Here is a 27,623-nt window from a genome sequence, read left to right as displayed (position 1 = left end):
TCGTCGATCGTAAGGGCGAAACAGTCAAGAGATTTGGAAAACGGCAATGTGGACACCCCCAGCAGCAGCTGTGTGCCAAATCCGATATCTGGTCGAGGGCTGCAAGATTCAGTATGATGAAGTGACAATTCGGGGATAGCTCGCAAACGCTAAGCTGCCGCCTTCTTAGCTCAGTGGTAGAACACTGGTCTCGTAAACCAGGGGTCGTGAGTTCGAACCTCACAGAAGGCATTCATTTTTTTAACCTTCCTGCAAGGAGCGGAGCTATCTCGAGCAGCATCTAACACATGGCAGTACACTGAATGAAAGGGATGTTCTACAACCTATGACAAGTATTCTACTGGCCTCAGAGGTTTTCTGAATGCATAGGCACAACAGTGGTTTGTATGCATTTTGCAGTATAATGTCATGCTTGGCGATGTCATTCGTTTACGAGCCTCGCTACAGTGTGCATGCACGTTATCCATGTGAAGAGGCGCAAGCAGATGCTACCATTCTGCGAGATTCCTGCAGAAGGTATACGAATTGCGTTGATATACAGAGCACAAGGGAGCCAAAGCCAAGGCCTCCGTGGCGCAATCGGCTAGCGCGTTCGGCTGTTAACCGAAAGGTTGGCGGTTCGAGCCCACCCGGGGGCGAAATCGTTTTAACCGGCACCGAGGTGAGGACATACGTCAACTTTGTTAGAGATACACAGCTAGCGTGACAATTTGGCTGTGTTTGAGTGATGCCACACAGCCTTATACACATTCAGCCAAGTGACACTGTAGGTAAAAACATGGCCCTACACAGACGTTCTACTGTTTTCCTATTTATTCGCCATGTGTGACTGCAGTAGAGCGACGCCCACTACAAAAGACGTATTCTTTACATTCAATTTCAGCGTATACGTCGCGACTGCCATATGACAGGGCCTGTCTCTCGATGTCGATTTGTATTTGGTGTCTCTTAAGTGTCGGTCTGCAGTGGGCCGCTGTTGGCCGAGAGACGTGCAGTCGCCTTACATGAAGCCCCATGGGCAACGCCAGTGCCACTGTGGACAACAGCATACTGTAGCCAGAGAGAGGAGCCGAAAGGTGCATTTCGCAGTCGAGCCACGCTATCCCACAAGCTGTGCACTAGGTCAGGATTGTGCAGACCGCAAACTTCTGGTGGCCCGACGCTCGTCGTCGATCGTAAGGGCGAAACAGTCAAGAGATTTGGAAAACGGCAATGTGGACACCCCCAGCAGCAGCTGTGTGCCAAATCCGATATCTGGTCGAGGGCTGCAAGATTCAGTATGATGAAGTGACAATTCGGGGATAGCTCGCAAACGCTAAGCTGCCGCCTTCTTAGCTCAGTGGTAGAACACTGGTCTCGTAAACCAGGGGTCGTGAGTTCGAACCTCACAGAAGGCATTCATTTTTTTAACCTTCCTGCAAGGAGCGGAGCTATCTCGAGCAGCATCTAACACATGGCAGTACACTGAATGAAAGGGATGTTCTACAACCTATGACAAGTATTCTACTGGCCTCAGAGGTTTTCTGAATGCATAGGCACAACAGTGGTTTGTATGCATTTTGCAGTATAATGTCATGCTTGGCGATGTCATTCGTTTACGAGCCTCGCTACAGTGTGCATGCACGTTATCCATGTGAAGAGGCGCAAGCAGATGCTACCATTCTGCGAGATTCCTGCAGAAGGTATACGAATTGCGTTGATATACAGAGCACAAGGGAGCCAAAGTCAAGGCCTCCGTGGCGCAATCGGCTAGCGCGTTCGGCTGTTAACCGAAAGGTTGGTGGTTCGAGCCCACCCGGGGGCGAAATCGTTTTAACCGGCACCGAGGTGAGGACATACGTCAACTTTGTTAGAGATACACAGCTAGCGTGACAATTTGGCTGTGTTTGAGTGATGCCACACAGCCTTATACACATTCAGCCAAGTGACACTGTAGGTAAAAACATGGCCCTACACAGACGTTCTACTGTTTTCCTATTTATTCGCCATGTGTGACTGCAGTAGAGCGACGCCCACTACAAAAGACGTATTCTTTACATTCAATTTCAGCGTATACGTCGCGACTGCCATATGACAGGGCCTGTCTCTCGATGTCGATTTGTATTTGGTGTCTCTTAAGTGTCGGTCTGCAGTGGGCCGCTGTTGGCCGAGAGACGTGCAGTCGCCTTACATGAAGCCCCATGGGCAACGCCAGTGCCACTGTGGACAACAGCATACTGTAGCCAGAGAGAGGAGCCGAAAGGTGCATTTCGCAGTCGAGCCACGCTATCCCACAAGCTGTGCACTAGGTCAGGATTGTGCAGACCGCAAACTTCTGGTGGCCCGACGCTCGTCGTCGATCGTAAGGGCGAAACAGTCAAGAGATTTGGAAAACGGCAATGTGGACACCCCCAGCAGCAGCTGTGTGCCAAATCCGATATCTGGTCGAGGGCTGCAAGATTCAGTATGATGAAGTGACAATTCGGGGATAGCTCGCAAACGCTAAGCTGCCGCCTTCTTAGCTCAGTGGTAGAACACTGGTCTCGTAAACCAGGGGTCGTGAGTTCGAACCTCACAGAAGGCATTCATTTTTTTAACCTTCCTGCAAGGAGCGGAGCTATCTCGAGCAGCATCTAACACATGGCAGTACACTGAATGAAAGGGATGTTCTACAACCTATGACAAGTATTCTACTGGCCTCAGAGGTTTTCTGAATGCATAGGCACAACAGTGGTTTGTATGCATTTTGCAGTATAATGTCATGCTTGGCGATGTCATTCGTTTACGAGCCTCGCTACAGTGTGCATGCACGTTATCCATGTGAAGAGGCGCAAGCAGATGCTACCATTCTGCGAGATTCCTGCAGAAGGTATACGAATTGCGTTGATATACAGAGCACAAGGGAGCCAAAGCCAAGGCCTCCGTGGCGCAATCGGCTAGCGCGTTCGGCTGTTAACCGAAAGGTTGGCGGTTCGAGCCCACCCGGGGGCGAAATCGTTTTAACCGGCACCGAGGTGAGGACATACGTCAACTTTGTTAGAGATACACAGCTAGCGTGACAATTTGGCTGTGTTTGAGTGATGCCACACAGCCTTATACACATTCAGCCAAGTGACACTGTAGGTAAAAACATGGCCCTACACAGACGTTCTACTGTTTTCCTATTTATTCGCCATGTGTGACTGCAGTAGAGCGACGCCCACTACAAAAGACGTATTCTTTACATTCAATTTCAGCGTATACGTCGCGACTGCCATATGACAGGGCCTGTCTCTCGATGTCGATTTGTATTTGGTGTCTCTTAAGTGTCGGTCTGCAGTGGGCCGCTGTTGGCCGAGAGACGTGCAGTCGCCTTACATGAAGCCCCATGGGCAACGCCAGTGCCACTGTGGACAACAGCATACTGTAGCCAGAGAGAGGAGCCGAAAGGTGCATTTCGCAGTCGAGCCACGCTATCCCACAAGCTGTGCACTAGGTCAGGATTGTGCAGACCGCAAACTTCTGGTGGCCCGACGCTCGTCGTCGATCGTAAGGGCGAAACAGTCAAGAGATTTGGAAAACGGCAATGTGGACACCCCCAGCAGCAGCTGTGTGCCAAATCCGATATCTGGTCGAGGGCTGCAAGATTCAGTATGATGAAGTGACAATTCGGGGATAGCTCGCAAACGCTAAGCTGCCGCCTTCTTAGCTCAGTGGTAGAACACTGGTCTCGTAAACCAGGGGTCGTGAGTTCGAACCTCACAGAAGGCATTCATTTTTTTAACCTTCCTGCAAGGAGCGGAGCTATCTCGAGCAGCATCTAACACATGGCAGTACACTGAATGAAAGGGATGTTCTACAACCTATGACAAGTATTCTACTGGCCTCAGAGGTTTTCTGAATGCATAGGCACAACAGTGGTTTGTATGCATTTTGCAGTATAATGTCATGCTTGGCGATGTCATTCGTTTACGAGCCTCGCTACAGTGTGCATGCACGTTATCCATGTGAAGAGGCGCAAGCAGATGCTACCATTCTGCGAGATTCCTGCAGAAGGTATACGAATTGCGTTGATATACAGAGCACAAGGGAGCCAAAGTCAAGGCCTCCGTGGCGCAATCGGCTAGCGCGTTCGGCTGTTAACCGAAAGGTTGGTGGTTCGAGCCCACCCGGGGGCGAAATCGTTTTAACCGGCACCGAGGTGAGGACATACGTCAACTTTGTTAGAGATACACAGCTAGCGTGACAATTTGGCTGTGTTTGAGTGATGCCACACAGCCTTATACACATTCAGCCAAGTGACACTGTAGGTAAAAACATGGCCCTACACAGACGTTCTACTGTTTTCCTATTTATTCGCCATGTGTGACTGCAGTAGAGCGACGCCCACTACAAAAGACGTATTCTTTACATTCAATTTCAGCGTATACGTCGCGACTGCCATATGACAGGGCCTGTCTCTCGATGTCGATTTGTATTTGGTGTCTCTTAAGTGTCGGTCTGCAGTGGGCCGCTGTTGGCCGAGAGACGTGCAGTCGCCTTACATGAAGCCCCATGGGCAACGCCAGTGCCACTGTGGACAACAGCATACTGTAGCCAGAGAGAGGAGCCGAAAGGTGCATTTCGCAGTCGAGCCACGCTATCCCACAAGCTGTGCACTAGGTCAGGATTGTGCAGACCGCAAACTTCTGGTGGCCCGACGCTCGTCGTCGATCGTAAGGGCGAAACAGTCAAGAGATTTGGAAAACGGCAATGTGGACATCCCCAGCAGCAGCTGTGTGCCAAATCCGATATCTGGTCGAGGGCTGCAAGATTCAGTATGATGAAGTGACAATTCGGGGATAGCTCGCAAACGCTAAGCTGCCGCCTTCTTAGCTCAGTGGTAGAGCACTGGTCTCGTAAACCAGGGGTCGTGAGTTCGAACCTCACAGAAGGCATTCATTTTTTTAACCTTCCTGCAAGGAGCGGAGCTATCTCGAGCAGCATCTAACACATGGCAGTACACTGAATGAAAGGGATGTTCTACAACCTATGACAAGTATTCTACTGGCCTCAGAGGTTTTCTGAATGCATAGGCACAACAGTGGTTTGTATGCATTTTGCAGTATAATGTCATGCTTGGCGATGTCATTCGTTTACGAGCCTCGCTACAGTGTGCATGCACGTTATCCATGTGAAGAGGCGCAAGCAGATGCTACCATTCTGCGAGATTCCTGCAGAAGGTATACGAATTGCGTTGATATACAGAGCACAAGGGAGCCAAAGCCAAGGCCTCCGTGGCGCAATCGGCTAGCGCGTTCGGCTGTTAACCGAAAGGTTGGCGGTTCGAGCCCACCCGGGGGCGAAATCGTTTTAACCGGCACCGAGGTGAGGACATACGTCAACTTTGTTAGAGATACACAGCTAGCGTGACAATTTGGCTGTGTTTGAGTGATGCCACACAGCCTTATACACATTCAGCCAAGTGACACTGTAGGTAAAAACATGGCCCTACACAGACGTTCTACTGTTTTCCTATTTATTCGCCATGTGTGACTGCAGTAGAGCGACGCCCACTACAAAAGACGTATTCTTTACATTCAATTTCAGCGTATACGTCGCGACTGCCATATGACAGGGCCTGTCTCTCGATGTCGATTTGTATTTGGTGTCTCTTAAGTGTCGGTCTGCAGTGGGCCGCTGTTGGCCGAGAGACGTGCAGTCGCCTTACATGAAGCCCCATGGGCAACGCCAGTGCCACTGTGGACAACAGCATACTGTAGCCAGAGAGAGGAGCCGAAAGGTGCATTTCGCAGTCGAGCCACGCTATCCCACAAGCTGTGCACTAGGTCAGGATTGTGCAGACCGCAAACTTCTGGTGGCCCGACGCTCGTCGTCGATCGTAAGGGCGAAACAGTCAAGAGATTTGGAAAACGGCAATGTGGACATCCCCAGCAGCAGCTGTGTGCCAAATCCGATATCTGGTCGAGGGCTGCAAGATTCAGTATGATGAAGTGACAATTCGGGGATAGCTCGCAAACGCTAAGCTGCCGCCTTCTTAGCTCAGTGGTAGAGCACTGGTCTCGTAAACCAGGGGTCGTGAGTTCGAACCTCACAGAAGGCATTCATTTTTTTAACCTTCCTGCAAGGAGCGGAGCTATCTCGAGCAGCATCTAACACATGGCAGTACACTGAATGAAAGGGATGTTCTACAACCTATGACAAGTATTCTACTGGCCTCAGAGGTTTTCTGAATGCATAGGCACAACAGTGGTTTGTATGCATTTTGCAGTATAATGTCATGCTTGGCGATGTCATTCGTTTACGAGCCTCGCTACAGTGTGCATGCACGTTATCCATGTGAAGAGGCGCAAGCAGATGCTACCATTCTGCGAGATTCCTGCAGAAGGTATACGAATTGCGTTGATATACAGAGCACAAGGGAGCCAAAGCCAAGGCCTCCGTGGCGCAATCGGCTAGCGCGTTCGGCTGTTAACCGAAAGGTTGGCGGTTCGAGCCCACCCGGGGGCGAAATCGTTTTAACCGGCACCGAGGTGAGGACATACGTCAACTTTGTTAGAGATACACAGCTAGCGTGACAATTTGGCTGTGTTTGAGTGATGCCACACAGCCTTATACACATTCAGCCAAGTGACACTGTAGGTAAAAACATGGCCCTACGCAGACGTTCTACTGTTTTCCTATTTATTCGCCAAGTGTGACTGCAGTAGAGCGACGCCCACTACAAAAGACGTATTCTTTACATTCAATTTCAGCGTATACGTCGCGACTGCCATATGACAGGGCCTGTCTCTCGATGTCGATTTGTATTTGGTGTCTCTTAAGTGTCGGTCTGCAGTGGGCCGCTGTTGGCCGAGAGACGTGCAGTCGCCTTACATGAAGCCCCATGGGCAACGCCAGTGCCACTGTGGACAACAGCATACTGTAGCCAGAGAGAGGAGCCGAAAGGTGCATTTCGCAGTCGAGCCACGCTATCCCACAAGCTGTGCACTAGGTCAGGATTGTGCAGACCGCAAACTTCTGGTGGCCCGACGCTCGTCGTCGATCGTAAGGGCGAAACAGTCAAGAGATTTGGAAAACGGCAATGTGGACACCCCCAGCAGCAGCTGTGTGCCAAATCCGATATCTGGTCGAGGGCTGCAAGATTCAGTATGATGAAGTGACAATTCGGGGATAGCTCGCAAACGCTAAGCTGCCGCCTTCTTAGCTCAGTGGTAGAACACTGGTCTCGTAAACCAGGGGTCGTGAGTTCGAACCTCACAGAAGGCATTCATTTTTTTAACCTTCCTGCAAGGAGCGGAGCTATCTCGAGCAGCATCTAACACATGGCAGTACACTGAATGAAAGGGATGTTCTACAACCTATGACAAGTATTCTACTGGCCTCAGAGGTTTTCTGAATGCATAGGCACAACAGTGGTTTGTATGCATTTTGCAGTATAATGTCATGCTTGGCGATGTCATTCGTTTACGAGCCTCGCTACAGTGTGCATGCACGTTATCCATGTGAAGAGGCGCAAGCAGATGCTACCATTCTGCGAGATTCCTGCAGAAGGTATACGAATTGCGTTGATATACAGAGCACAAGGGAGCCAAAGTCAAGGCCTCCGTGGCGCAATCGGCTAGCGCGTTCGGCTGTTAACCGAAAGGTTGGTGGTTCGAGCCCACCCGGGGGCGAAATCGTTTTAACCGGCACCGAGGTGAGGACATACGTCAACTTTGTTAGAGATACACAGCTAGCGTGACAATTTGGCTGTGTTTGAGTGATGCCACACAGCCTTATACACATTCAGCCAAGTGACACTGTAGGTAAAAACATGGCCCTACACAGACGTTCTACTGTTTTCCTATTTATTCGCCATGTGTGACTGCAGTAGAGCGACGCCCACTACAAAAGACGTATTCTTTACATTCAATTTCAGCGTATACGTCGCGACTGCCATATGACAGGGCCTGTCTCTCGATGTCGATTTGTATTTGGTGTCTCTTAAGTGTCGGTCTGCAGTGGGCCGCTGTTGGCCGAGAGACGTGCAGTCGCCTTACATGAAGCCCCATGGGCAACGCCAGTGCCACTGTGGACAACAGCATACTGTAGCCAGAGAGAGGAGCCGAAAGGTGCATTTCGCAGTCGAGCCACGCTATCCCACAAGCTGTGCACTAGGTCAGGATTGTGCAGACCGCAAACTTCTGGTGGCCCGACGCTCGTCGTCGATCGTAAGGGCGAAACAGTCAAGAGATTTGGAAAACGGCAATGTGGACATCCCCAGCAGCAGCTGTGTGCCAAATCCGATATCTGGTCGAGGGCTGCAAGATTCAGTATGATGAAGTGACAATTCGGGGATAGCTCGCAAACGCTAAGCTGCCGCCTTCTTAGCTCAGTGGTAGAGCACTGGTCTCGTAAACCAGGGGTCGTGAGTTCGAACCTCACAGAAGGCATTCATTTTTTTAACCTTCCTGCAAGGAGCGGAGCTATCTCGAGCAGCATCTAACACATGGCAGTACACTGAATGAAAGGGATGTTCTACAACCTATGACAAGTATTCTACTGGCCTCAGAGGTTTTCTGAATGCATAGGCACAACAGTGGTTTGTATGCATTTTGCAGTATAATGTCATGCTTGGCGATGTCATTCGTTTACGAGCCTCGCTACAGTGTGCATGCACGTTATCCATGTGAAGAGGCGCAAGCAGATGCTACCATTCTGCGAGATTCCTGCAGAAGGTATACGAATTGCGTTGATATACAGAGCACAAGGGAGCCAAAGTCAAGGCCTCCGTGGCGCAATCGGCTAGCGCGTTCGGCTGTTAACCGAAAGGTTGGTGGTTCGAGCCCACCCGGGGGCGAAATCGTTTTAACCGGCACCGAGGTGAGGACATACGTCAACTTTGTTAGAGATACACAGCTAGCGTGACAATTTGGCTGTGTTTGAGTGATGCCACACAGCCTTATACACATTCAGCCAAGTGACACTGTAGGTAAAAACATGGCCCTACACAGACGTTCTACTGTTTTCCTATTTATTCGCCATGTGTGACTGCAGTAGAGCGACGCCCACTACAAAAGACGTATTCTTTACATTCAATTTCAGCGTATACGTCGCGACTGCCATATGACAGGGCCTGTCTCTCGATGTCGATTTGTATTTGGTGTCTCTTAAGTGTCGGTCTGCAGTGGGCCGCTGTTGGCCGAGAGACGTGCAGTCGCCTTACATGAAGCCCCATGGGCAACGCCAGTGCCACTGTGGACAACAGCATACTGTAGCCAGAGAGAGGAGCCGAAAGGTGCATTTCGCAGTCGAGCCACGCTATCCCACAAGCTGTGCACTAGGTCAGGATTGTGCAGACCGCAAACTTCTGGTGGCCCGACGCTCGTCGTCGATCGTAAGGGCGAAACAGTCAAGAGATTTGGAAAACGGCAATGTGGACACCCCCAGCAGCAGCTGTGTGCCAAATCCGATATCTGGTCGAGGGCTGCAAGATTCAGTATGATGAAGTGACAATTCGGGGATAGCTCGCAAACGCTAAGCTGCCGCCTTCTTAGCTCAGTGGTAGAGCACTGGTCTCGTAAACCAGGGGTCGTGAGTTCGAACCTCACAGAAGGCATTCATTTTTTTAACCTTCCTGCAAGGAGCGGAGCTATCTCGAGCAGCATCTAACACATGGCAGTACACTGAATGAAAGGGATGTTCTACAACCTATGACAAGTATTCTACTGGCCTCAGAGGTTTTCTGAATGCATAGGCACAACAGTGGTTTGTATGCATTTTGCAGTATAATGTCATGCTTGGCGATGTCATTCGTTTACGAGCCTCGCTACAGTGTGCATGCACGTTATCCATGTGAAGAGGCGCAAGCAGATGCTACCATTCTGCGAGATTCCTGCAGAAGGTATACGAATTGCGTTGATATACAGAGCACAAGGGAGCCAAAGTCAAGGCCTCCGTGGCGCAATCGGCTAGCGCGTTCGGCTGTTAACCGAAAGGTTGGTGGTTCGAGCCCACCCGGGGGCGAAATCGTTTTAACCGGCACCGAGGTGAGGACATACGTCAACTTTGTTAGAGATACACAGCTAGCGTGACAATTTGGCTGTGTTTGAGTGATGCCACACAGCCTTATACACATTCAGCCAAGTGACACTGTAGGTAAAAACATGGCCCTACACAGACGTTCTACTGTTTTCCTATTTATTCGCCATGTGTGACTGCAGTAGAGCGACGCCCACTACAAAAGACGTATTCTTTACATTCAATTTCAGCGTATACGTCGCGACTGCCATATGACAGGGCCTGTCTCTCGATGTCGATTTGTATTTGGTGTCTCTTAAGTGTCGGTCTGCAGTGGGCCGCTGTTGGCCGAGAGACGTGCAGTCGCCTTACATGAAGCCCCATGGGCAACGCCAGTGCCACTGTGGACAACAGCATACTGTAGCCAGAGAGAGGAGCCGAAAGGTGCATTTCGCAGTCGAGCCACGCTATCCCACAAGCTGTGCACTAGGTCAGGATTGTGCAGACCGCAAACTTCTGGTGGCCCGACGCTCGTCGTCGATCGTAAGGGCGAAACAGTCAAGAGATTTGGAAAACGGCAATGTGGACACCCCCAGCAGCAGCTGTGTGCCAAATCCGATATCTGGTCGAGGGCTGCAAGATTCAGTATGATGAAGTGACAATTCGGGGATAGCTCGCAAACGCTAAGCTGCCGCCTTCTTAGCTCAGTGGTAGAGCACTGGTCTCGTAAACCAGGGGTCGTGAGTTCGAACCTCACAGAAGGCATTCATTTTTTTAACCTTCCTGCAAGGAGCGGAGCTATCTCGAGCAGCATCTAACACATGGCAGTACACTGAATGAAAGGGATGTTCTACAACCTATGACAAGTATTCTACTGGCCTCAGAGGTTTTCTGAATGCATAGGCACAACAGTGGTTTGTATGCATTTTGCAGTATAATGTCATGCTTGGCGATGTCATTCGTTTACGAGCCTCGCTACAGTGTGCATGCACGTTATCCATGTGAAGAGGCGCAAGCAGATGCTACCATTCTGCGAGATTCCTGCAGAAGGTATACGAATTGCGTTGATATACAGAGCACAAGTGGTTTGTATGCATTTTGCAGTATAATGTCATGCTTGGCGATGTCATTCGTTTACGAGCCTCGCTACAGTGTGCATGCACGTTATCCATGTGAAGAGGCGCAAGCAGATGCTACCATTCTGCGAGATTCCTGCAGAAGGTATACGAATTGCGTTGATATACAGAGCACAAGGGAGCCAAAGTCAAGGCCTCCGTGGCGCAATCGGCTAGCGCGTTCGGCTGTTAACCGAAAGGTTGGTGGTTCGAGCCCACCCGGGGGCGAAATCGTTTTAACCGGCACCGAGGTGAGGACATACGTCAACTTTGTTAGAGATACACAGCTAGCGTGACAATTTGGCTGTGTTTGAGTGATGCCACACAGCCTTATACACATTCAGCCAAGTGACACTGTAGGTAAAAACATGGCCCTACACAGACGTTCTACTGTTTTCCTATTTATTCGCCATGTGTGACTGCAGTAGAGCGACGCCCACTACAAAAGACGTATTCTTTACATTCAATTTCAGCGTATACGTCGCGACTGCCATATGACAGGGCCTGTCTCTCGATGTCGATTTGTATTTGGTGTCTCTTAAGTGTCGGTCTGCAGTGGGCCGCTGTTGGCCGAGAGACGTGCAGTCGCCTTACATGAAGCCCCATGGGCAACGCCAGTGCCACTGTGGACAACAGCATACTGTAGCCAGAGAGAGGAGCCGAAAGGTGCATTTCGCAGTCGAGCCACGCTATCCCACAAGCTGTGCACTAGGTCAGGATTGTGCAGACCGCAAACTTCTGGTGGCCCGACGCTCGTCGTCGATCGTAAGGGCGAAACAGTCAAGAGATTTGGAAAACGGCAATGTGGACACCCCCAGCAGCAGCTGTGTGCCAAATCCGATATCTGGTCGAGGGCTGCAAGATTCAGTATGATGAAGTGACAATTCGGGGATAGCTCGCAAACGCTAAGCTGCCGCCTTCTTAGCTCAGTGGTAGAACACTGGTCTCGTAAACCAGGGGTCGTGAGTTCGAACCTCACAGAAGGCATTCATTTTTTTAACCTTCCTGCAAGGAGCGGAGCTATCTCGAGCAGCATCTAACACATGGCAGTACACTGAATGAAAGGGATGTTCTACAACCTATGACAAGTATTCTACTGGCCTCAGAGGTTTTCTGAATGCATAGGCACAACAGTGGTTTGTATGCATTTTGCAGTATAATGTCATGCTTGGCGATGTCATTCGTTTACGAGCCTCGCTACAGTGTGCATGCACGTTATCCATGTGAAGAGGCGCAAGCAGATGCTACCATTCTGCGAGATTCCTGCAGAAGGTATACGAATTGCGTTGATATACAGAGCACAAGGGAGCCAAAGCCAAGGCCTCCGTGGCGCAATCGGCTAGCGCGTTCGGCTGTTAACCGAAAGGTTGGCGGTTCGAGCCCACCCGGGGGCGAAATCGTTTTAACCGGCACCGAGGTGAGGACATACGTCAACTTTGTTAGAGATACACAGCTAGCGTGACAATTTGGCTGTGTTTGAGTGATGCCACACAGCCTTATACACATTCAGCCAAGTGACACTGTAGGTAAAAACATGGCCCTACACAGACGTTCTACTGTTTTCCTATTTATTCGCCATGTGTGACTGCAGTAGAGCGACGCCCACTACAAAAGACGTATTCTTTACATTCAATTTCAGCGTATACGTCGCGACTGCCATATGACAGGGCCTGTCTCTCGATGTCGATTTGTATTTGGTGTCTCTTAAGTGTCGGTCTGCAGTGGGCCGCTGTTGGCCGAGAGACGTGCAGTCGCCTTACATGAAGCCCCATGGGCAACGCCAGTGCCACTGTGGACAACAGCATACTGTAGCCAGAGAGAGGAGCCGAAAGGTGCATTTCGCAGTCGAGCCACGCTATCCCACAAGCTGTGCACTAGGTCAGGATTGTGCAGACCGCAAACTTCTGGTGGCCCGACGCTCGTCGTCGATCGTAAGGGCGAAACAGTCAAGAGATTTGGAAAACGGCAATGTGGACACCCACAGCAGCAGCTGTGTGCCAAATCCGATATCTGGTCGAGGGCTGCAAGATTCAGTATGATGAAGTGACAATTCGGGGATAGCTCGCAAACGCTAAGCTGCCGCCTTCTTAGCTCAGTGGTAGAACACTGGTCTCGTAAACCAGGGGTCGTGAGTTCGAACCTCACAGAAGGCATTCATTTTTTTAACCTTCCTGCAAGGAGCGGAGCTATCTCGAGCAGCATCTAACACATGGCAGTACACTGAATGAAAGGGATGTTCTACAACCTATGACAAGTATTCTACTGGCCTCAGAGGTTTTCTGAATGCATAGGCACAACAGTGGTTTGTATGCATTTTGCAGTATAATGTCATGCTTGGCGATGTCATTCGTTTACGAGCCTCGCTACAGTGTGCATGCACGTTATCCATGTGAAGAGGCGCAAGCAGATGCTACCATTCTGCGAGATTCCTGCAGAAGGTATACGAATTGCGTTGATATACAGAGCACAAGGGAGCCAAAGTCAAGGCCTCCGTGGCGCAATCGGCTAGCGCGTTCGGCTGTTAACCGAAAGGTTGGTGGTTCGAGCCCACCCGGGGGCGAAATCGTTTTAACCGGCACCGAGGTGAGGACATACGTCAACTTTGTTAGAGATACACAGCTAGCGTGACAATTTGGCTGTGTTTGAGTGATGCCACACAGCCTTATACACATTCAGCCAAGTGACACTGTAGGTAAAAACATGGCCCTACACAGACGTTCTACTGTTTTCCTATTTATTCGCCATGTGTGACTGCAGTAGAGCGACGCCCACTACAAAAGACGTATTCTTTACATTCAATTTCAGCGTATACGTCGCGACTGCCATATGACAGGGCCTGTCTCTCGATGTCGATTTGTATTTGGTGTCTCTTAAGTGTCGGTCTGCAGTGGGCCGCTGTTGGCCGAGAGACGTGCAGTCGCCTTACATGAAGCCCCATGGGCAACGCCAGTGCCACTGTGGACAACAGCATACTGTAGCCAGAGAGAGGAGCCGAAAGGTGCATTTCGCAGTCGAGCCACGCTATCCCACAAGCTGTGCACTAGGTCAGGATTGTGCAGACCGCAAACTTCTGGTGGCCCGACGCTCGTCGTCGATCGTAAGGGCGAAACAGTCAAGAGATTTGGAAAACGGCAATGTGGACACCCCCAGCAGCAGCTGTGTGCCAAATCCGATATCTGGTCGAGGGCTGCAAGATTCAGTATGATGAAGTGACAATTCGGGGATAGCTCGCAAACGCTAAGCTGCCGCCTTCTTAGCTCAGTGGTAGAACACTGGTCTCGTAAACCAGGGGTCGTGAGTTCGAACCTCACAGAAGGCATTCATTTTTTTAACCTTCCTGCAAGGAGCGGAGCTATCTCGAGCAGCATCTAACACATGGCAGTACACTGAATGAAAGGGATGTTCTACAACCTATGACAAGTATTCTACTGGCCTCAGAGGTTTTCTGAATGCATAGGCACAACAGTGGTTTGTATGCATTTTGCAGTATAATGTCATGCTTGGCGATGTCATTCGTTTACGAGCCTCGCTACAGTGTGCATGCACGTTATCCATGTGAAGAGGCGCAAGCAGATGCTACCATTCTGCGAGATTCCTGCAGAAGGTATACGAATTGCGTTGATATACAGAGCACAAGGGAGCCAAAGCCAAGGCCTCCGTGGCGCAATCGGCTAGCGCGTTCGGCTGTTAACCGAAAGGTTGGCGGTTCGAGCCCACCCGGGGGCGAAATCGTTTTAACCGGCACCGAGGTGAGGACATACGTCAACTTTGTTAGAGATACACAGCTAGCGTGACAATTTGGCTGTGTTTGAGTGATGCCACACAGCCTTATACACATTCAGCCAAGTGACACTGTAGGTAAAAACATGGCCCTACACAGACGTTCTACTGTTTTCCTATTTATTCGCCATGTGTGACTGCAGTAGAGCGACGCCCACTACAAAAGACGTATTCTTTACATTCAATTTCAGCGTATACGTCGCGACTGCCATATGACAGGGCCTGTCTCTCGATGTCGATTTGTATTTGGTGTCTCTTAAGTGTCGGTCTGCAGTGGGCCGCTGTTGGCCGAGAGACGTGCAGTCGCCTTACATGAAGCCCCATGGGCAACGCCAGTGCCACTGTGGACAACAGCATACTGTAGCCAGAGAGAGGAGCCGAAAGGTGCATTTCGCAGTCGAGCCACGCTATCCCACAAGCTGTGCACTAGGTCAGGATTGTGCAGACCGCAAACTTCTGGTGGCCCGACGCTCGTCGTCGATCGTAAGGGCGAAACAGTCAAGAGATTTGGAAAACGGCAATGTGGACACCCCCAGCAGCAGCTGTGTGCCAAATCCGATATCTGGTCGAGGGCTGCAAGATTCAGTATGATGAAGTGACAATTCGGGGATAGCTCGCAAACGCTAAGCTGCCGCCTTCTTAGCTCAGTGGTAGAACACTGGTCTCGTAAACCAGGGGTCGTGAGTTCGAACCTCACAGAAGGCATTCATTTTTTTAACCTTCCTGCAAGGAGCGGAGCTATCTCGAGCAGCATCTAACACATGGCAGTACACTGAATGAAAGGGATGTTCTACAACCTATGACAAGTATTCTACTGGCCTCAGAGGTTTTCTGAATGCATAGGCACAACAGTGGTTTGTATGCATTTTGCAGTATAATGTCATGCTTGGCGATGTCATTCGTTTACGAGCCTCGCTACAGTGTGCATGCACGTTATCCATGTGAAGAGGCGCAAGCAGATGCTACCATTCTGCGAGATTCCTGCAGAAGGTATACGAATTGCGTTGATATACAGAGCACAAGGGAGCCAAAGTCAAGGCCTCCGTGGCGCAATCGGCTAGCGCGTTCGGCTGTTAACCGAAAGGTTGGTGGTTCGAGCCCACCCGGGGGCGAAATCGTTTTAACCGGCACCGAGGTGAGGACATACGTCAACTTTGTTAGAGATACACAGCTAGCGTGACAATTTGGCTGTGTTTGAGTGATGCCACACAGCCTTATACACATTCAGCCAAGTGACACTGTAGGTAAAAACATGGCCCTACACAGACGTTCTACTGTTTTCCTATTTATTCGCCATGTGTGACTGCAGTAGAGCGACGCCCACTACAAAAGACGTATTCTTTACATTCAATTTCAGCGTATACGTCGCGACTGCCATATGACAGGGCCTGTCTCTCGATGTCGATTTGTATTTGGTGTCTCTTAAGTGTCGGTCTGCAGTGGGCCGCTGTTGGCCGAGAGACGTGCAGTCGCCTTACATGAAGCCCCATGGGCAACGCCAGTGCCACTGTGGACAACAGCATACTGTAGCCAGAGAGAGGAGCCGAAAGGTGCATTTCGCAGTCGAGCCACGCTATCCCACAAGCTGTGCACTAGGTCAGGATTGTGCAGACCGCAAACTTCTGGTGGCCCGACGCTCGTCGTCGATCGTAAGGGCGAAACAGTCAAGAGATTTGGAAAACGGCAATGTGGACACCCCCAGCAGCAGCTGTGTGCCAAATCCGATATCTGGTCGAGGGCTGCAAGATTCAGTATGATGAAGTGACAATTCGGGGATAGCTCGCAAACGCTAAGCTGCCGCCTTCTTAGCTCAGTGGTAGAACACTGGTCTCGTAAACCAGGGGTCGTGAGTTCGAACCTCACAGAAGGCATTCATTTTTTTAACCTTCCTGCAAGGAGCGGAGCTATCTCGAGCAGCATCTAACACATGGCAGTACACTGAATGAAAGGGATGTTCTACAACCTATGACAAGTATTCTACTGGCCTCAGAGGTTTTCTGAATGCATAGGCACAACAGTGGTTTGTATGCATTTTGCAGTATAATGTCATGCTTGGCGATGTCATTCGTTTACGAGCCTCGCTACAGTGTGCATGCACGTTATCCATGTGAAGAGGCGCAAGCAGATGCTACCATTCTGCGAGATTCCTGCAGAAGGTATACGAATTGCGTTGATATACAGAGCACAAGGGAGCCAAAGCCAAGGCCTCCGTGGCGCAATCGGCTAGCGCGTTCGGCTGTTAACCGAAAGGTTGGCGGTTCGAGCCCACCCGGGGGCGAAATCGTTTTAACCGGCACCGAGGTGAGGACATACGTCAACTTTGTTAGAGATACACAGCTAGCGTGACAATTTGGCTGTGTTTGAGTGATGCCACACAGCCTTATACACATTCAGCCAAGTGACACTGTAGGTAAAAACATGGCCCTACACAGACGTTCTACTGTTTTCCTATTTATTCGCCATGTGTGACTGCAGTAGAGCGACGCCCACTACAAAAGACGTATTCTTTACATTCAATTTCAGCGTATACGTCGCGACTGCCATATGACAGGGCCTGTCTCTCGATGTCGATTTGTATTTGGTGTCTCTTAAGTGTCGGTCTGCAGTGGGCCGCTGTTGGCCGAGAGACGTGCAGTCGCCTTACATGAAGCCCCATGGGCAACGCCAGTGCCACTGTGGACAACAGCATACTGTAGCCAGAGAGAGGAGCCGAAAGGTGCATTTCGCAGTCGAGCCACGCTATCCCACAAGCTGTGCACTAGGTCAGGATTGTGCAGACCGCAAACTTCTGGTGGCCCGACGCTCGTCGTCGATCGTAAGGGCGAAACAGTCAAGAGATTTGGAAAACGGCAATGTGGACACCCACAGCAGCAGCTGTGTGCCAAATCCGATATCTGGTCGAGGGCTGCAAGATTCAGTATGATGAAGTGACAATTCGGGGATAGCTCGCAAACGCTAAGCTGCCGCCTTCTTAGCTCAGTGGTAGAACACTGGTCTCGTAAACCAGGGGTCGTGAGTTCGAACCTCACAGAAGGCATTCATTTTTTTAACCTTCCTGCAAGGAGCGGAGCTATCTCGAGCAGCATCTAACACATGGCAGTACACTGAATGAAAGGGATGTTCTACAACCTATGACAAGTATTCTACTGGCCTCAGAGGTTTTCTGAATGCATAGGCACAACAGTGGTTTGTATGCATTTTGCAGTATAATGTCATGCTTGGCGATGTCATTCGTTTACGAGCCTCGCTACAGTGTGCATGCACGTTATCCATGTGAAGAGGCGCAAGCAGATGCTACCATTCTGCGAGATTCCTGCAGAAGGTATACGAATTGCGTTGATATACAGAGCACAAGTGGTTTGTATGCATTTTGCAGTATAATGTCATGCTTGGCGATGTCATTCGTTTACGAGCCTCGCTACAGTGTGCATGCACGTTATCCATGTGAAGAGGCGCAAGCAGATGCTACCATTCTGCGAGATTCCTGCAGAAGGTATACGAATTGCGTTGATATACAGAGCACAAGGGAGCCAAAGTCAAGGCCTCCGTGGCGCAATCGGCTAGCGCGTTCGGCTGTTAACCGAAAGGTTGGTGGTTCGAGCCCACCCGGGGGCGAAATCGTTTTAACCGGCACCGAGGTGAGGACATACGTCAACTTTGTTAGAGATACACAGCTAGCGTGACAATTTGGCTGTGTTTGAGTGATGCCACACAGCCTTATACACATTCAGCCAAGTGACACTGTAGGTAAAAACATGGCCCTACACAGACGTTCTACTGTTTTCCTATTTATTCGCCATGTGTGACTGCAGTAGAGCGACGCCCACTACAAAAGACGTATTCTTTACATTCAATTTCAGCGTATACGTCGCGACTGCCATATGACAGGGCCTGTCTCTCGATGTCGATTTGTATTTGGTGTCTCTTAAGTGTCGGTCTGCAGTGGGCCGCTGTTGGCCGAGAGACGTGCAGTCGCCTTACATGAAGCCCCATGGGCAACGCCAGTGCCACTGTGGACAACAGCATACTGTAGCCAGAGAGAGGAGCCGAAAGGTGCATTTCGCAGTCGAGCCACGCTATCCCACAAGCTGTGCACTAGGTCAGGATTGTGCAGACCGCAAACTTCTGGTGGCCCGACGCTCGTCGTCGATCGTAAGGGCGAAACAGTCAAGAGATTTGGAAAACGGCAATGTGGACACCCCCAGCAGCAGCTGTGTGCCAAATCCGATATCTGGTCGAGGGCTGCAAGATTCAGTATGATGAAGTGACAATTCGGGGATAGCTCGCAAACGCTAAGCTGCCGCCTTCTTAGCTCAGTGGTAGAACACTGGTCTCGTAAACCAGGGGTCGTGAGTTCGAACCTCACAGAAGGCATTCATTTTTTTAACCTTCCTGCAAGGAGCGGAGCTATCTCGAGCAGCATCTAACACATGGCAGTACACTGAATGAAAGGGATGTTCTACAACCTATGACAAGTATTCTACTGGCCTCAGAGGTTTTCTGAATGCATAGGCACAACAGTGGTTTGTATGCATTTTGCAGTATAATGTCATGCTTGGCGATGTCATTCGTTTACGAGCCTCGCTACAGTGTGCATGCACGTTATCCATGTGAAGAGGCGCAAGCAGATGCTACCATTCTGCGAGATTCCTGCAGAAGGTATACGAATTGCGTTGATATACAGAGCACAAGGGAGCCAAAGTCAAGGCCTCCGTGGCGCAATCGGCTAGCGCGTTCGGCTGTTAACCGAAAGGTTGGTGGTTCGAGCCCACCCGGGGGCGAAATCGTTTTAACCGGCACCGAGGTGAGGACATACGTCAACTTTGTTAGAGATACACAGCTAGCGTGACAATTTGGCTGTGTTTGAGTGATGCCACACAGCCTTATACACATTCAGCCAAGTGACACTGTAGGTAAAAACATGGCCCTACACAGACGTTCTACTGTTTTCCTATTTATTCGCCATGTGTGACTGCAGTAGAGCGACGCCCACTACAAAAGACGTATTCTTTACATTCAATTTCAGCGTATACGTCGCGACTGCCATATGACAGGGCCTGTCTCTCGATGTCGATTTGTATTTGGTGTCTCTTAAGTGTCGGTCTGCAGTGGGCCGCTGTTGGCCGAGAGACGTGCAGTCGCCTTACATGAAGCCCCATGGGCAACGCCAGTGCCACTGTGGACAACAGCATACTGTAGCCAGAGAGAGGAGCCGAAAGGTGCATTTCGCAGTCGAGCCACGCTATCCCACAAGCTGTGCACTAGGTCAGGATTGTGCAGACCGCAAACTTCTGGTGGCCCGACGCTCGTCGTCGATCGTAAGGGCGAAACAGTCAAGAGATTTGGAAAACGGCAATGTGGACACCCCCAGCAGCAGCTGTGTGCCAAATCCGATATCTGGTCGAGGGCTGCAAGATTCAGTATGATGAAGTGACAATTCGGGGATAGCTCGCAAACGCTAAGCTGCCGCCTTCTTAGCTCAGTGGTAGAACACTGGTCTCGTAAACCAGGGGTCGTGAGTTCGAACCTCACAGAAGGCATTCATTTTTTTAACCTTCCTGCAAGGAGCGGAGCTATCTCGAGCAGCATCTAACACATGGCAGTACACTGAATGAAAGGGATGTTCTACAACCTATGACAAGTATTCTACTGGCCTCAGAGGTTTTCTGAATGCATAGGCACAACAGTGGTTTGTATGCATTTTGCAGTATAATGTCATGCTTGGCGATGTCATTCGTTTACGAGCCTCGCTACAGTGTGCATGCACGTTATCCATGTGAAGAGGCGCAAGCAGATGCTACCATTCTGCGAGATTCCTGCAGAAGGTATACGAATTGCGTTGATATACAGAGCACAAGGGAGCCAAAGCCAAGGCCTCCGTGGCGCAATCGGCTAGCGCGTTCGGCTGTTAACCGAAAGGTTGGCGGTTCGAGCCCACCCGGGGGCGAAATCGTTTTAACCGGCACCGAGGTGAGGACATACGTCAACTTTGTTAGAGATACACAGCTAGCGTGACAATTTGGCTGTGTTTGAGTGATGCCACACAGCCTTATACACATTCAGCCAAGTGACACTGTAGGTAAAAACATGGCCCTACACAGACGTTCTACTGTTTTCCTATTTATTCGCCATGTGTGACTGCAGTAGAGCGACGCCCACTACAAAAGACGTATTCTTTACATTCAATTTCAGCGTATACGTCGCGACTGCCATATGACAGGGCCTGTCTCTCGATGTCGATTTGTATTTGGTGTCTCTTAAGTGTCGGTCTGCAGTGGGCCGCTGTTGGCCGAGAGACGTGCAGTCGCCTTACATGAAGCCCCATGGGCAACGCCAGTGCCACTGTGGACAACAGCATACTGTAGCCAGAGAGAGGAGCCGAAAGGTGCATTTCGCAGTCGAGCCACGCTATCCCACAAGCTGTGCACTAGGTCAGGATTGTGCAGACCGCAAACTTCTGGTGGCCCGACGCTCGTCGTCGATCGTAAGGGCGAAACAGTCAAGAGATTTGGAAAACGGCAATGTGGACACCCCCAGCAGCAGCTGTGTGCCAAATCCGATATCTGGTCGAGGGCTGCAAGATTCAGTATGATGAAGTGACAATTCGGGGATAGCTCGCAAACGCTAAGCTGCCGCCTTCTTAGCTCAGTGGTAGAGCACTGGTCTCGTAAACCAGGGGTCGTGAGTTCGAACCTCACAGAAGGCATTCATTTTTTTAACCTTCCTGCAAGGAGCGGAGCTATCTCGAGCAGCATCTAACACATGGCAGTACACTGAATGAAAGGGATGTTCTACAACCTATGACAAGTATTCTACTGGCCTCAGAGGTTTTCTGAATGCATAGGCACAACAGTGGTTTGTATGCATTTTGCAGTATAATGTCATGCTTGGCGATGTCATTCGTTTACGAGCCTCGCTACAGTGTGCATGCACGTTATCCATGTGAAGAGGCGCAAGCAGATGCTACCATTCTGCGAGATTCCTGCAGAAGGTATACGAATTGCGTTGATATACAGAGCACAAGGGAGCCAAAGTCAAGGCCTCCGTGGCGCAATCGGCTAGCGCGTTCGGCTGTTAACCGAAAGGTTGGTGGTTCGAGCCCACCCGGGGGCGAAATCGTTTTAACCGGCACCGAGGTGAGGACATACGTCAACTTTGTTAGAGATACACAGCTAGCGTGACAATTTGGCTGTGTTTGAGTGATGCCACACAGCCTTATACACATTCAGCCAAGTGACACTGTAGGTAAAAACATGGCCCTACACAGACGTTCTACTGTTTTCCTATTTATTCGCCATGTGTGACTGCAGTAGAGCGACGCCCACTACAAAAGACGTATTCTTTACATTCAATTTCAGCGTATACGTCGCGACTGCCATATGACAGGGCCTGTCTCTCGATGTCGATTTGTATTTGGTGTCTCTTAAGTGTCGGTCTGCAGTGGGCCGCTGTTGGCCGAGAGACGTGCAGTCGCCTTACATGAAGCCCCATGGGCAACGCCAGTGCCACTGTGGACAACAGCATACTGTAGCCAGAGAGAGGAGCCGAAAGGTGCATTTCGCAGTCGAGCCACGCTATCCCACAAGCTGTGCACTAGGTCAGGATTGTGCAGACCGCAAACTTCTGGTGGCCCGACGCTCGTCGTCGATCGTAAGGGCGAAACAGTCAAGAGATTTGGAAAACGGCAATGTGGACACCCCCAGCAGCAGCTGTGTGCCAAATCCGATATCTGGTCGAGGGCTGCAAGATTCAGTATGATGAAGTGACAATTCGGGGATAGCTCGCAAACGCTAAGCTGCCGCCTTCTTAGCTCAGTGGTAGAACACTGGTCTCGTAAACCAGGGGTCGTGAGTTCGAACCTCACAGAAGGCATTCATTTTTTTAACCTTCCTGCAAGGAGCGGAGCTATCTCGAGCAGCATCTAACACATGGCAGTACACTGAATGAAAGGGATGTTCTACAACCTATGACAAGTATTCTACTGGCCTCAGAGGTTTTCTGAATGCATAGGCACAACAGTGGTTTGTATGCATTTTGCAGTATAATGTCATGCTTGGCGATGTCATTCGTTTACGAGCCTCGCTACAGTGTGCATGCACGTTATCCATGTGAAGAGGCGCAAGCAGATGCTACCATTCTGCGAGATTCCTGCAGAAGGTATACGAATTGCGTTGATATACAGAGCACAAGGGAGCCAAAGTCAAGGCCTCCGTGGCGCAATCGGCTAGCGCGTTCGGCTGTTAACCGAAAGGTTGGTGGTTCGAGCCCACCCGGGGGCGAAATCGTTTTAACCGGCACCGAGGTGAGGACATACGTCAACTTTGTTAGAGATACACAGCTAGCGTGACAATTTGGCTGTGTTTGAGTGATGCCACACAGCCTTATACACATTCAGCCAAGTGACACTGTAGGTAAAAACATGGCCCTACACAGACGTTCTACTGTTTTCCTATTTATTCGCCATGTGTGACTGCAGTAGAGCGACGCCCACTACAAAAGACGTATTCTTTACATTCAATTTCAGCGTATACGTCGCGACTGCCATATGACAGGGCCTGTCTCTCGATGTCGATTTGTATTTGGTGTCTCTTAAGTGTCGGTCTGCAGTGGGCCGCTGTTGGCCGAGAGACGTGCAGTCGCCTTACATGAAGCCCCATGGGCAACGCCAGTGCCACTGTGGACAACAGCATACTGTAGCCAGAGAGAGGAGCCGAAAGGTGCATTTCGCAGTCGAGCCACGCTATCCCACAAGCTGTGCACTAGGTCAGGATTGTGCAGACCGCAAACTTCTGGTGGCCCGACGCTCGTCGTCGATCGTAAGGGCGAAACAGTCAAGAGATTTGGAAAACGGCAATGTGGACACCCCCAGCAGCAGCTGTGTGCCAAATCCGATATCTGGTCGAGGGCTGCAAGATTCAGTATGATGAAGTGACAATTCGGGGATAGCTCGCAAACGCTAAGCTGCCGCCTTCTTAGCTCAGTGGTAGAACACTGGTCTCGTAAACCAGGGGTCGTGAGTTCGAACCTCACAGAAGGCATTCATTTTTTTAACCTTCCTGCAAGGAGCGGAGCTATCTCGAGCAGCATCTAACACATGGCAGTACACTGAATGAAAGGGATGTTCTACAACCTATGACAAGTATTCTACTGGCCTCAGAGGTTTTCTGAATGCATAGGCACAACAGTGGTTTGTATGCATTTTGCAGTATAATGTCATGCTTGGCGATGTCATTCGTTTACGAGCCTCGCTACAGTGTGCATGCACGTTATCCATGTGAAGAGGCGCAAGCAGATGCTACCATTCTGCGAGATTCCTGCAGAAGGTATACGAATTGCGTTGATATACAGAGCACAAGGGAGCCAAAGTCAAGGCCTCCGTGGCGCAATCGGCTAGCGCGTTCGGCTGTTAACCGAAAGGTTGGTGGTTCGAGCCCACCCGGGGCCGAAATCGTTTTAACCGGCACCGAGGTGAGGACATACGTCAACTTTGTTAGAGATACACAGCTAGCGTGACAATTTGGCTGTGTTTGAGTGATGCCACACAGCCTTATACACATTCAGCCAAGTGACACTGTAGGTAAAAACATGGCCCTACACAGACGTTCTACTGTTTTCCTATTTATTCGCCATGTGTGACTGCAGTAGAGCGACGCCCACTACAAAAGACGTATTCTTTACATTCAATTTCAGCGTATACGTCGCGACTGCCATATGACAGGGCCTGTCTCTCGATGTCGATTTGTATTTGGTGTCTCTTAAGTGTCGGTCTGCAGTGGGCCGCTGTTGGCCGAGAGACGTGCAGTCGCCTTACATGAAGCCCCATGGGCAACGCCAGTGCCACTGTGGACAACAGCATACTGTAGCCAGAGAGAGGAGCCGAAAGGTGCATTTCGCAGTCGAGCCACGCTATCCCACAAGCTGTGCACTAGGTCAGGATTGTGCAGACCGCAAACTTCTGGTGGCCCGACGCTCGTCGTCGATCGTAAGGGCGAAACAGTCAAGAGATTTGGAAAACGGCAATGTGGACATCCCCAGCAGCAGCTGTGTGCCAAATCCGATATCTGGTCGAGGGCTGCAAGATTCAGTATGATGAAGTGACAATTCGGGGATAGCTCGCAAACGCTAAGCTGCCGCCTTCTTAGCTCAGTGGTAGAGCACTGGTCTCGTAAACCAGGGGTCGTGAGTTCGAACCTCACAGAAGGCATTCATTTTTTTAACCTTCCTGCAAGGAGCGGAGCTATCTCGAGCAGCATCTAACACATGGCAGTACACTGAATGAAAGGGATGTTCTACAACCTATGACAAGTATTCTACTGGCCTCAGAGGTTTTCTGAATGCATAGGCACAACAGTGGTTTGTATGCATTTTGCAGTATAATGTCATGCTTGGCGATGTCATTCGTTTACGAGCCTCGCTACAGTGTGCATGCACGTTATCCATGTGAAGAGGCGCAAGCAGATGCTACCATTCTGCGAGATTCCTGCAGAAGGTATACGAATTGCGTTGATATACAGAGCACAAGGGAGCCAAAGTCAAGGCCTCCGTGGCGCAATCGGCTAGCGCGTTCGGCTGTTAACCGAAAGGTTGGTGGTTCGAGCCCACCCGGGGGCGAAATCGTTTTAACCGGCACCGAGGTGAGGACATACGTCAACTTTGTTAGAGATACACAGCTAGCGTGACAATTTGGCTGTGTTTGAGTGATGCCACACAGCCTTATACACATTCAGCCAAGTGACACTGTAGGTAAAAACATGGCCCTACACAGACGTTCTACTGTTTTCCTATTTATTCGCCATGTGTGACTGCAGTAGAGCGACGCCCACTACAAAAGACGTATTCTTTACATTCAATTTCAGCGTATACGTCGCGACTGCCATATGACAGGGCCTGTCTCTCGATGTCGATTTGTATTTGGTGTCTCTTAAGTGTCGGTCTGCAGTGGGCCGCTGTTGGCCGAGAGACGTGCAGTCGCCTTACATGAAGCCCCATGGGCAACGCCAGTGCCACTGTGGACAACAGCATACTGTAGCCAGAGAGAGGAGCCGAAAGGTGCATTTCGCAGTCGAGCCACGCTATCCCACAAGCTGTGCACTAGGTCAGGATTGTGCAGACCGCAAACTTCTGGTGGCCCGACGCTCGTCGTCGATCGTAAGGGCGAAACAGTCAAGAGATTTGGAAAACGGCAATGTGGACATCCCCAGCAGCAGCTGTGTGCCAAATCCGATATCTGGTCGAGGGCTGCAAGATTCAGTATGATGAAGTGACAATTCGGGGATAGCTCGCAAACGCTAAGCTGCCGCCTTCTTAGCTCAGTGGTAGAGCACTGGTCTCGTAAACCAGGGGTCGTGAGTTCGAACCTCACAGAAGGCATTCATTTTTTTAACCTTCCTGCAAGGAGCGGAGCTATCTCGAGCAGCATCTAACACATGGCAGTACACTGAATGAAAGGGATGTTCTACAACCTATGACAAGTATTCTACTGGCCTCAGAGGTTTTCTGAATGCATAGGCACAACAGTGGTTTGTATGCATTTTGCAGTATAATGTCATGCTTGGCGATGTCATTCGTTTACGAGCCTCGCTACAGTGTGCATGCACGTTATCCATGTGAAGAGGCGCAAGCAGATGCTACCATTCTGCGAGATTCCTGCAGAAGGTATACGAATTGCGTTGATATACAGAGCACAAGGGAGCCAAAGTCAAGGCCTCCGTGGCGCAATCGGCTAGCGCGTTCGGCTGTTAACCGAAAGGTTGGTGGTTCGAGCCCACCCGGGGGCGAAATCGTTTTAACCGGCACCGAGGTGAGGACATACGTCAACTTTGTTAGAGATACACAGCTAGCGTGACAATTTGGCTGTGTTTGAGTGATGCCACACAGCCTTATACACATTCAGCCAAGTGACACTGTAGGTAAAAACATGGCCCTACACAGACGTTCTACTGTTTTCCTATTTATTCGCCATGTGTGACTGCAGTAGAGCGACGCCCACTACAAAAGACGTATTCTTTACATTCAATTTCAGCGTATACGTCGCGACTGCCATATGACAGGGCCTGTCTCTCGATGTCGATTTGTATTTGGTGTCTCTTAAGTGTCGGTCTGCAGTGGGCCGCTGTTGGCCGAGAGACGTGCAGTCGCCTTACATGAAGCCCCATGGGCAACGCCAGTGCCACTGTGGACAACAGCATACTGTAGCCAGAGAGAGGAGCCGAAAGGTGCATTTCGCAGTCGAGCCACGCTATCCCACAAGCTGTGCACTAGGTCAGGATTGTGCAGACCGCAAACTTCTGGTGGCCCGACGCTCGTCGTCGATCGTAAGGGCGAAACAGTCAAGAGATTTGGAAAACGGCAATGTGGACACCCCCAGCAGCAGCTGTGTGCCAAATCCGATATCTGGTCGAGGGCTGCAAGATTCAGTATGATGAAGTGACAATTCGGGGATAGCTCGCAAACGCTAAGCTGCCGCCTTCTTAGCTCAGTGGTAGAGCACTGGTCTCGTAAACCAGGGGTCGTGAGTTCGAACCTCACAGAAGGCATTCATTTTTTTAACCTTCCTGCAAGGAGCGGAGCTATCTCGAGCAGCATCTAACACATGGCAGTACACTGAATGAAAGGGATGTTCTACAACCTATGACAAGTATTCTACTGGCCTCAGAGGTTTTCTGAATGCATAGGCACAACAGTGGTTTGTATGCATTTTGCAGTATAATGTCATGCTTGGCGATGTCATTCGTTTACGAGCCTCGCTACAGTGTGCATGCACGTTAT

General features: G+C 50.4%; 47 non-coding genes across 47 annotated transcripts; all 47 read left to right on the top strand.

Moving 5' to 3' along the window:
- Nucleotides 1-159: 159 nt before the first annotated feature.
- On the top strand, nt 160-231 carry Trnat-cgu (transfer RNA threonine (anticodon CGU)). The gene has a single exon. It is a non-coding gene; the product is annotated as a tRNA-Thr (tRNA).
- A 333-nt stretch (nt 232-564) lies between these two features.
- On the top strand, nt 565-638 carry Trnan-guu (transfer RNA asparagine (anticodon GUU)). Its single transcript has one exon. It is a non-coding gene; the product is annotated as a tRNA-Asn (tRNA).
- Nucleotides 639-1,325: 687 nt separating this feature from the next.
- Trnat-cgu (transfer RNA threonine (anticodon CGU)) lies at nt 1,326-1,397 on the top strand. The gene has a single exon. It is a non-coding gene; the product is annotated as a tRNA-Thr (tRNA).
- Nucleotides 1,398-1,730: 333 nt separating this feature from the next.
- Trnan-guu (transfer RNA asparagine (anticodon GUU)) lies at nt 1,731-1,804 on the top strand. Its single transcript has one exon. It is a non-coding gene; the product is annotated as a tRNA-Asn (tRNA).
- A 687-nt stretch (nt 1,805-2,491) lies between these two features.
- Nucleotides 2,492-2,563, top strand: Trnat-cgu (transfer RNA threonine (anticodon CGU)). Its single transcript has one exon. It is a non-coding gene; the product is annotated as a tRNA-Thr (tRNA).
- Nucleotides 2,564-2,896: 333 nt separating this feature from the next.
- Trnan-guu (transfer RNA asparagine (anticodon GUU)) lies at nt 2,897-2,970 on the top strand. Its single transcript has one exon. It is a non-coding gene; the product is annotated as a tRNA-Asn (tRNA).
- A 687-nt stretch (nt 2,971-3,657) lies between these two features.
- Trnat-cgu (transfer RNA threonine (anticodon CGU)) lies at nt 3,658-3,729 on the top strand. Its single transcript has one exon. It is a non-coding gene; the product is annotated as a tRNA-Thr (tRNA).
- Nucleotides 3,730-4,062: 333 nt separating this feature from the next.
- On the top strand, nt 4,063-4,136 carry Trnan-guu (transfer RNA asparagine (anticodon GUU)). The gene has a single exon. It is a non-coding gene; the product is annotated as a tRNA-Asn (tRNA).
- A 687-nt stretch (nt 4,137-4,823) lies between these two features.
- Trnat-cgu (transfer RNA threonine (anticodon CGU)) lies at nt 4,824-4,895 on the top strand. The gene has a single exon. It is a non-coding gene; the product is annotated as a tRNA-Thr (tRNA).
- A 333-nt stretch (nt 4,896-5,228) lies between these two features.
- On the top strand, nt 5,229-5,302 carry Trnan-guu (transfer RNA asparagine (anticodon GUU)). Its single transcript has one exon. It is a non-coding gene; the product is annotated as a tRNA-Asn (tRNA).
- Nucleotides 5,303-5,989: 687 nt separating this feature from the next.
- Trnat-cgu (transfer RNA threonine (anticodon CGU)) lies at nt 5,990-6,061 on the top strand. The gene has a single exon. It is a non-coding gene; the product is annotated as a tRNA-Thr (tRNA).
- Nucleotides 6,062-6,394: 333 nt separating this feature from the next.
- Nucleotides 6,395-6,468, top strand: Trnan-guu (transfer RNA asparagine (anticodon GUU)). The gene has a single exon. It is a non-coding gene; the product is annotated as a tRNA-Asn (tRNA).
- Nucleotides 6,469-7,155: 687 nt separating this feature from the next.
- Trnat-cgu (transfer RNA threonine (anticodon CGU)) lies at nt 7,156-7,227 on the top strand. The gene has a single exon. It is a non-coding gene; the product is annotated as a tRNA-Thr (tRNA).
- Nucleotides 7,228-7,560: 333 nt separating this feature from the next.
- Trnan-guu (transfer RNA asparagine (anticodon GUU)) lies at nt 7,561-7,634 on the top strand. Its single transcript has one exon. It is a non-coding gene; the product is annotated as a tRNA-Asn (tRNA).
- Nucleotides 7,635-8,321: 687 nt separating this feature from the next.
- Nucleotides 8,322-8,393, top strand: Trnat-cgu (transfer RNA threonine (anticodon CGU)). The gene has a single exon. It is a non-coding gene; the product is annotated as a tRNA-Thr (tRNA).
- Nucleotides 8,394-8,726: 333 nt separating this feature from the next.
- On the top strand, nt 8,727-8,800 carry Trnan-guu (transfer RNA asparagine (anticodon GUU)). Its single transcript has one exon. It is a non-coding gene; the product is annotated as a tRNA-Asn (tRNA).
- A 687-nt stretch (nt 8,801-9,487) lies between these two features.
- Nucleotides 9,488-9,559, top strand: Trnat-cgu (transfer RNA threonine (anticodon CGU)). Its single transcript has one exon. It is a non-coding gene; the product is annotated as a tRNA-Thr (tRNA).
- A 333-nt stretch (nt 9,560-9,892) lies between these two features.
- Trnan-guu (transfer RNA asparagine (anticodon GUU)) lies at nt 9,893-9,966 on the top strand. Its single transcript has one exon. It is a non-coding gene; the product is annotated as a tRNA-Asn (tRNA).
- A 687-nt stretch (nt 9,967-10,653) lies between these two features.
- Trnat-cgu (transfer RNA threonine (anticodon CGU)) lies at nt 10,654-10,725 on the top strand. The gene has a single exon. It is a non-coding gene; the product is annotated as a tRNA-Thr (tRNA).
- Nucleotides 10,726-11,229: 504 nt separating this feature from the next.
- Nucleotides 11,230-11,303, top strand: Trnan-guu (transfer RNA asparagine (anticodon GUU)). Its single transcript has one exon. It is a non-coding gene; the product is annotated as a tRNA-Asn (tRNA).
- Nucleotides 11,304-11,990: 687 nt separating this feature from the next.
- Trnat-cgu (transfer RNA threonine (anticodon CGU)) lies at nt 11,991-12,062 on the top strand. Its single transcript has one exon. It is a non-coding gene; the product is annotated as a tRNA-Thr (tRNA).
- Nucleotides 12,063-12,395: 333 nt separating this feature from the next.
- Nucleotides 12,396-12,469, top strand: Trnan-guu (transfer RNA asparagine (anticodon GUU)). The gene has a single exon. It is a non-coding gene; the product is annotated as a tRNA-Asn (tRNA).
- Nucleotides 12,470-13,156: 687 nt separating this feature from the next.
- Trnat-cgu (transfer RNA threonine (anticodon CGU)) lies at nt 13,157-13,228 on the top strand. Its single transcript has one exon. It is a non-coding gene; the product is annotated as a tRNA-Thr (tRNA).
- Nucleotides 13,229-13,561: 333 nt separating this feature from the next.
- Trnan-guu (transfer RNA asparagine (anticodon GUU)) lies at nt 13,562-13,635 on the top strand. The gene has a single exon. It is a non-coding gene; the product is annotated as a tRNA-Asn (tRNA).
- A 687-nt stretch (nt 13,636-14,322) lies between these two features.
- On the top strand, nt 14,323-14,394 carry Trnat-cgu (transfer RNA threonine (anticodon CGU)). The gene has a single exon. It is a non-coding gene; the product is annotated as a tRNA-Thr (tRNA).
- A 333-nt stretch (nt 14,395-14,727) lies between these two features.
- On the top strand, nt 14,728-14,801 carry Trnan-guu (transfer RNA asparagine (anticodon GUU)). The gene has a single exon. It is a non-coding gene; the product is annotated as a tRNA-Asn (tRNA).
- Nucleotides 14,802-15,488: 687 nt separating this feature from the next.
- Nucleotides 15,489-15,560, top strand: Trnat-cgu (transfer RNA threonine (anticodon CGU)). Its single transcript has one exon. It is a non-coding gene; the product is annotated as a tRNA-Thr (tRNA).
- A 333-nt stretch (nt 15,561-15,893) lies between these two features.
- Nucleotides 15,894-15,967, top strand: Trnan-guu (transfer RNA asparagine (anticodon GUU)). The gene has a single exon. It is a non-coding gene; the product is annotated as a tRNA-Asn (tRNA).
- A 687-nt stretch (nt 15,968-16,654) lies between these two features.
- Nucleotides 16,655-16,726, top strand: Trnat-cgu (transfer RNA threonine (anticodon CGU)). The gene has a single exon. It is a non-coding gene; the product is annotated as a tRNA-Thr (tRNA).
- A 333-nt stretch (nt 16,727-17,059) lies between these two features.
- Trnan-guu (transfer RNA asparagine (anticodon GUU)) lies at nt 17,060-17,133 on the top strand. The gene has a single exon. It is a non-coding gene; the product is annotated as a tRNA-Asn (tRNA).
- Nucleotides 17,134-17,820: 687 nt separating this feature from the next.
- Nucleotides 17,821-17,892, top strand: Trnat-cgu (transfer RNA threonine (anticodon CGU)). The gene has a single exon. It is a non-coding gene; the product is annotated as a tRNA-Thr (tRNA).
- Nucleotides 17,893-18,396: 504 nt separating this feature from the next.
- On the top strand, nt 18,397-18,470 carry Trnan-guu (transfer RNA asparagine (anticodon GUU)). The gene has a single exon. It is a non-coding gene; the product is annotated as a tRNA-Asn (tRNA).
- A 687-nt stretch (nt 18,471-19,157) lies between these two features.
- Nucleotides 19,158-19,229, top strand: Trnat-cgu (transfer RNA threonine (anticodon CGU)). The gene has a single exon. It is a non-coding gene; the product is annotated as a tRNA-Thr (tRNA).
- Nucleotides 19,230-19,562: 333 nt separating this feature from the next.
- On the top strand, nt 19,563-19,636 carry Trnan-guu (transfer RNA asparagine (anticodon GUU)). Its single transcript has one exon. It is a non-coding gene; the product is annotated as a tRNA-Asn (tRNA).
- Nucleotides 19,637-20,323: 687 nt separating this feature from the next.
- Nucleotides 20,324-20,395, top strand: Trnat-cgu (transfer RNA threonine (anticodon CGU)). The gene has a single exon. It is a non-coding gene; the product is annotated as a tRNA-Thr (tRNA).
- A 333-nt stretch (nt 20,396-20,728) lies between these two features.
- Nucleotides 20,729-20,802, top strand: Trnan-guu (transfer RNA asparagine (anticodon GUU)). The gene has a single exon. It is a non-coding gene; the product is annotated as a tRNA-Asn (tRNA).
- Nucleotides 20,803-21,489: 687 nt separating this feature from the next.
- Nucleotides 21,490-21,561, top strand: Trnat-cgu (transfer RNA threonine (anticodon CGU)). The gene has a single exon. It is a non-coding gene; the product is annotated as a tRNA-Thr (tRNA).
- A 333-nt stretch (nt 21,562-21,894) lies between these two features.
- Trnan-guu (transfer RNA asparagine (anticodon GUU)) lies at nt 21,895-21,968 on the top strand. Its single transcript has one exon. It is a non-coding gene; the product is annotated as a tRNA-Asn (tRNA).
- Nucleotides 21,969-22,655: 687 nt separating this feature from the next.
- Nucleotides 22,656-22,727, top strand: Trnat-cgu (transfer RNA threonine (anticodon CGU)). The gene has a single exon. It is a non-coding gene; the product is annotated as a tRNA-Thr (tRNA).
- Nucleotides 22,728-23,060: 333 nt separating this feature from the next.
- Nucleotides 23,061-23,134, top strand: Trnan-guu (transfer RNA asparagine (anticodon GUU)). The gene has a single exon. It is a non-coding gene; the product is annotated as a tRNA-Asn (tRNA).
- A 687-nt stretch (nt 23,135-23,821) lies between these two features.
- On the top strand, nt 23,822-23,893 carry Trnat-cgu (transfer RNA threonine (anticodon CGU)). The gene has a single exon. It is a non-coding gene; the product is annotated as a tRNA-Thr (tRNA).
- Nucleotides 23,894-24,225: 332 nt separating this feature from the next.
- Nucleotides 24,226-24,300, top strand: Trnan-guu (transfer RNA asparagine (anticodon GUU)). The gene has a single exon. It is a non-coding gene; the product is annotated as a tRNA-Asn (tRNA).
- A 687-nt stretch (nt 24,301-24,987) lies between these two features.
- Trnat-cgu (transfer RNA threonine (anticodon CGU)) lies at nt 24,988-25,059 on the top strand. Its single transcript has one exon. It is a non-coding gene; the product is annotated as a tRNA-Thr (tRNA).
- A 333-nt stretch (nt 25,060-25,392) lies between these two features.
- On the top strand, nt 25,393-25,466 carry Trnan-guu (transfer RNA asparagine (anticodon GUU)). The gene has a single exon. It is a non-coding gene; the product is annotated as a tRNA-Asn (tRNA).
- A 687-nt stretch (nt 25,467-26,153) lies between these two features.
- Trnat-cgu (transfer RNA threonine (anticodon CGU)) lies at nt 26,154-26,225 on the top strand. Its single transcript has one exon. It is a non-coding gene; the product is annotated as a tRNA-Thr (tRNA).
- A 333-nt stretch (nt 26,226-26,558) lies between these two features.
- Trnan-guu (transfer RNA asparagine (anticodon GUU)) lies at nt 26,559-26,632 on the top strand. Its single transcript has one exon. It is a non-coding gene; the product is annotated as a tRNA-Asn (tRNA).
- Nucleotides 26,633-27,319: 687 nt separating this feature from the next.
- Trnat-cgu (transfer RNA threonine (anticodon CGU)) lies at nt 27,320-27,391 on the top strand. The gene has a single exon. It is a non-coding gene; the product is annotated as a tRNA-Thr (tRNA).
- Nucleotides 27,392-27,623: the final 232 nt, after the last annotated feature.

Source organism: Schistocerca nitens, chromosome 6 (assembly GCF_023898315.1).
Source record: "Schistocerca nitens isolate TAMUIC-IGC-003100 chromosome 6, iqSchNite1.1, whole genome shotgun sequence".
In the NCBI taxonomy this organism is placed as follows: Eukaryota; Metazoa; Arthropoda; class Insecta; order Orthoptera; family Acrididae; genus Schistocerca; species Schistocerca nitens.
This window is presented reverse-complemented; position numbering and strand designations above follow the sequence as displayed.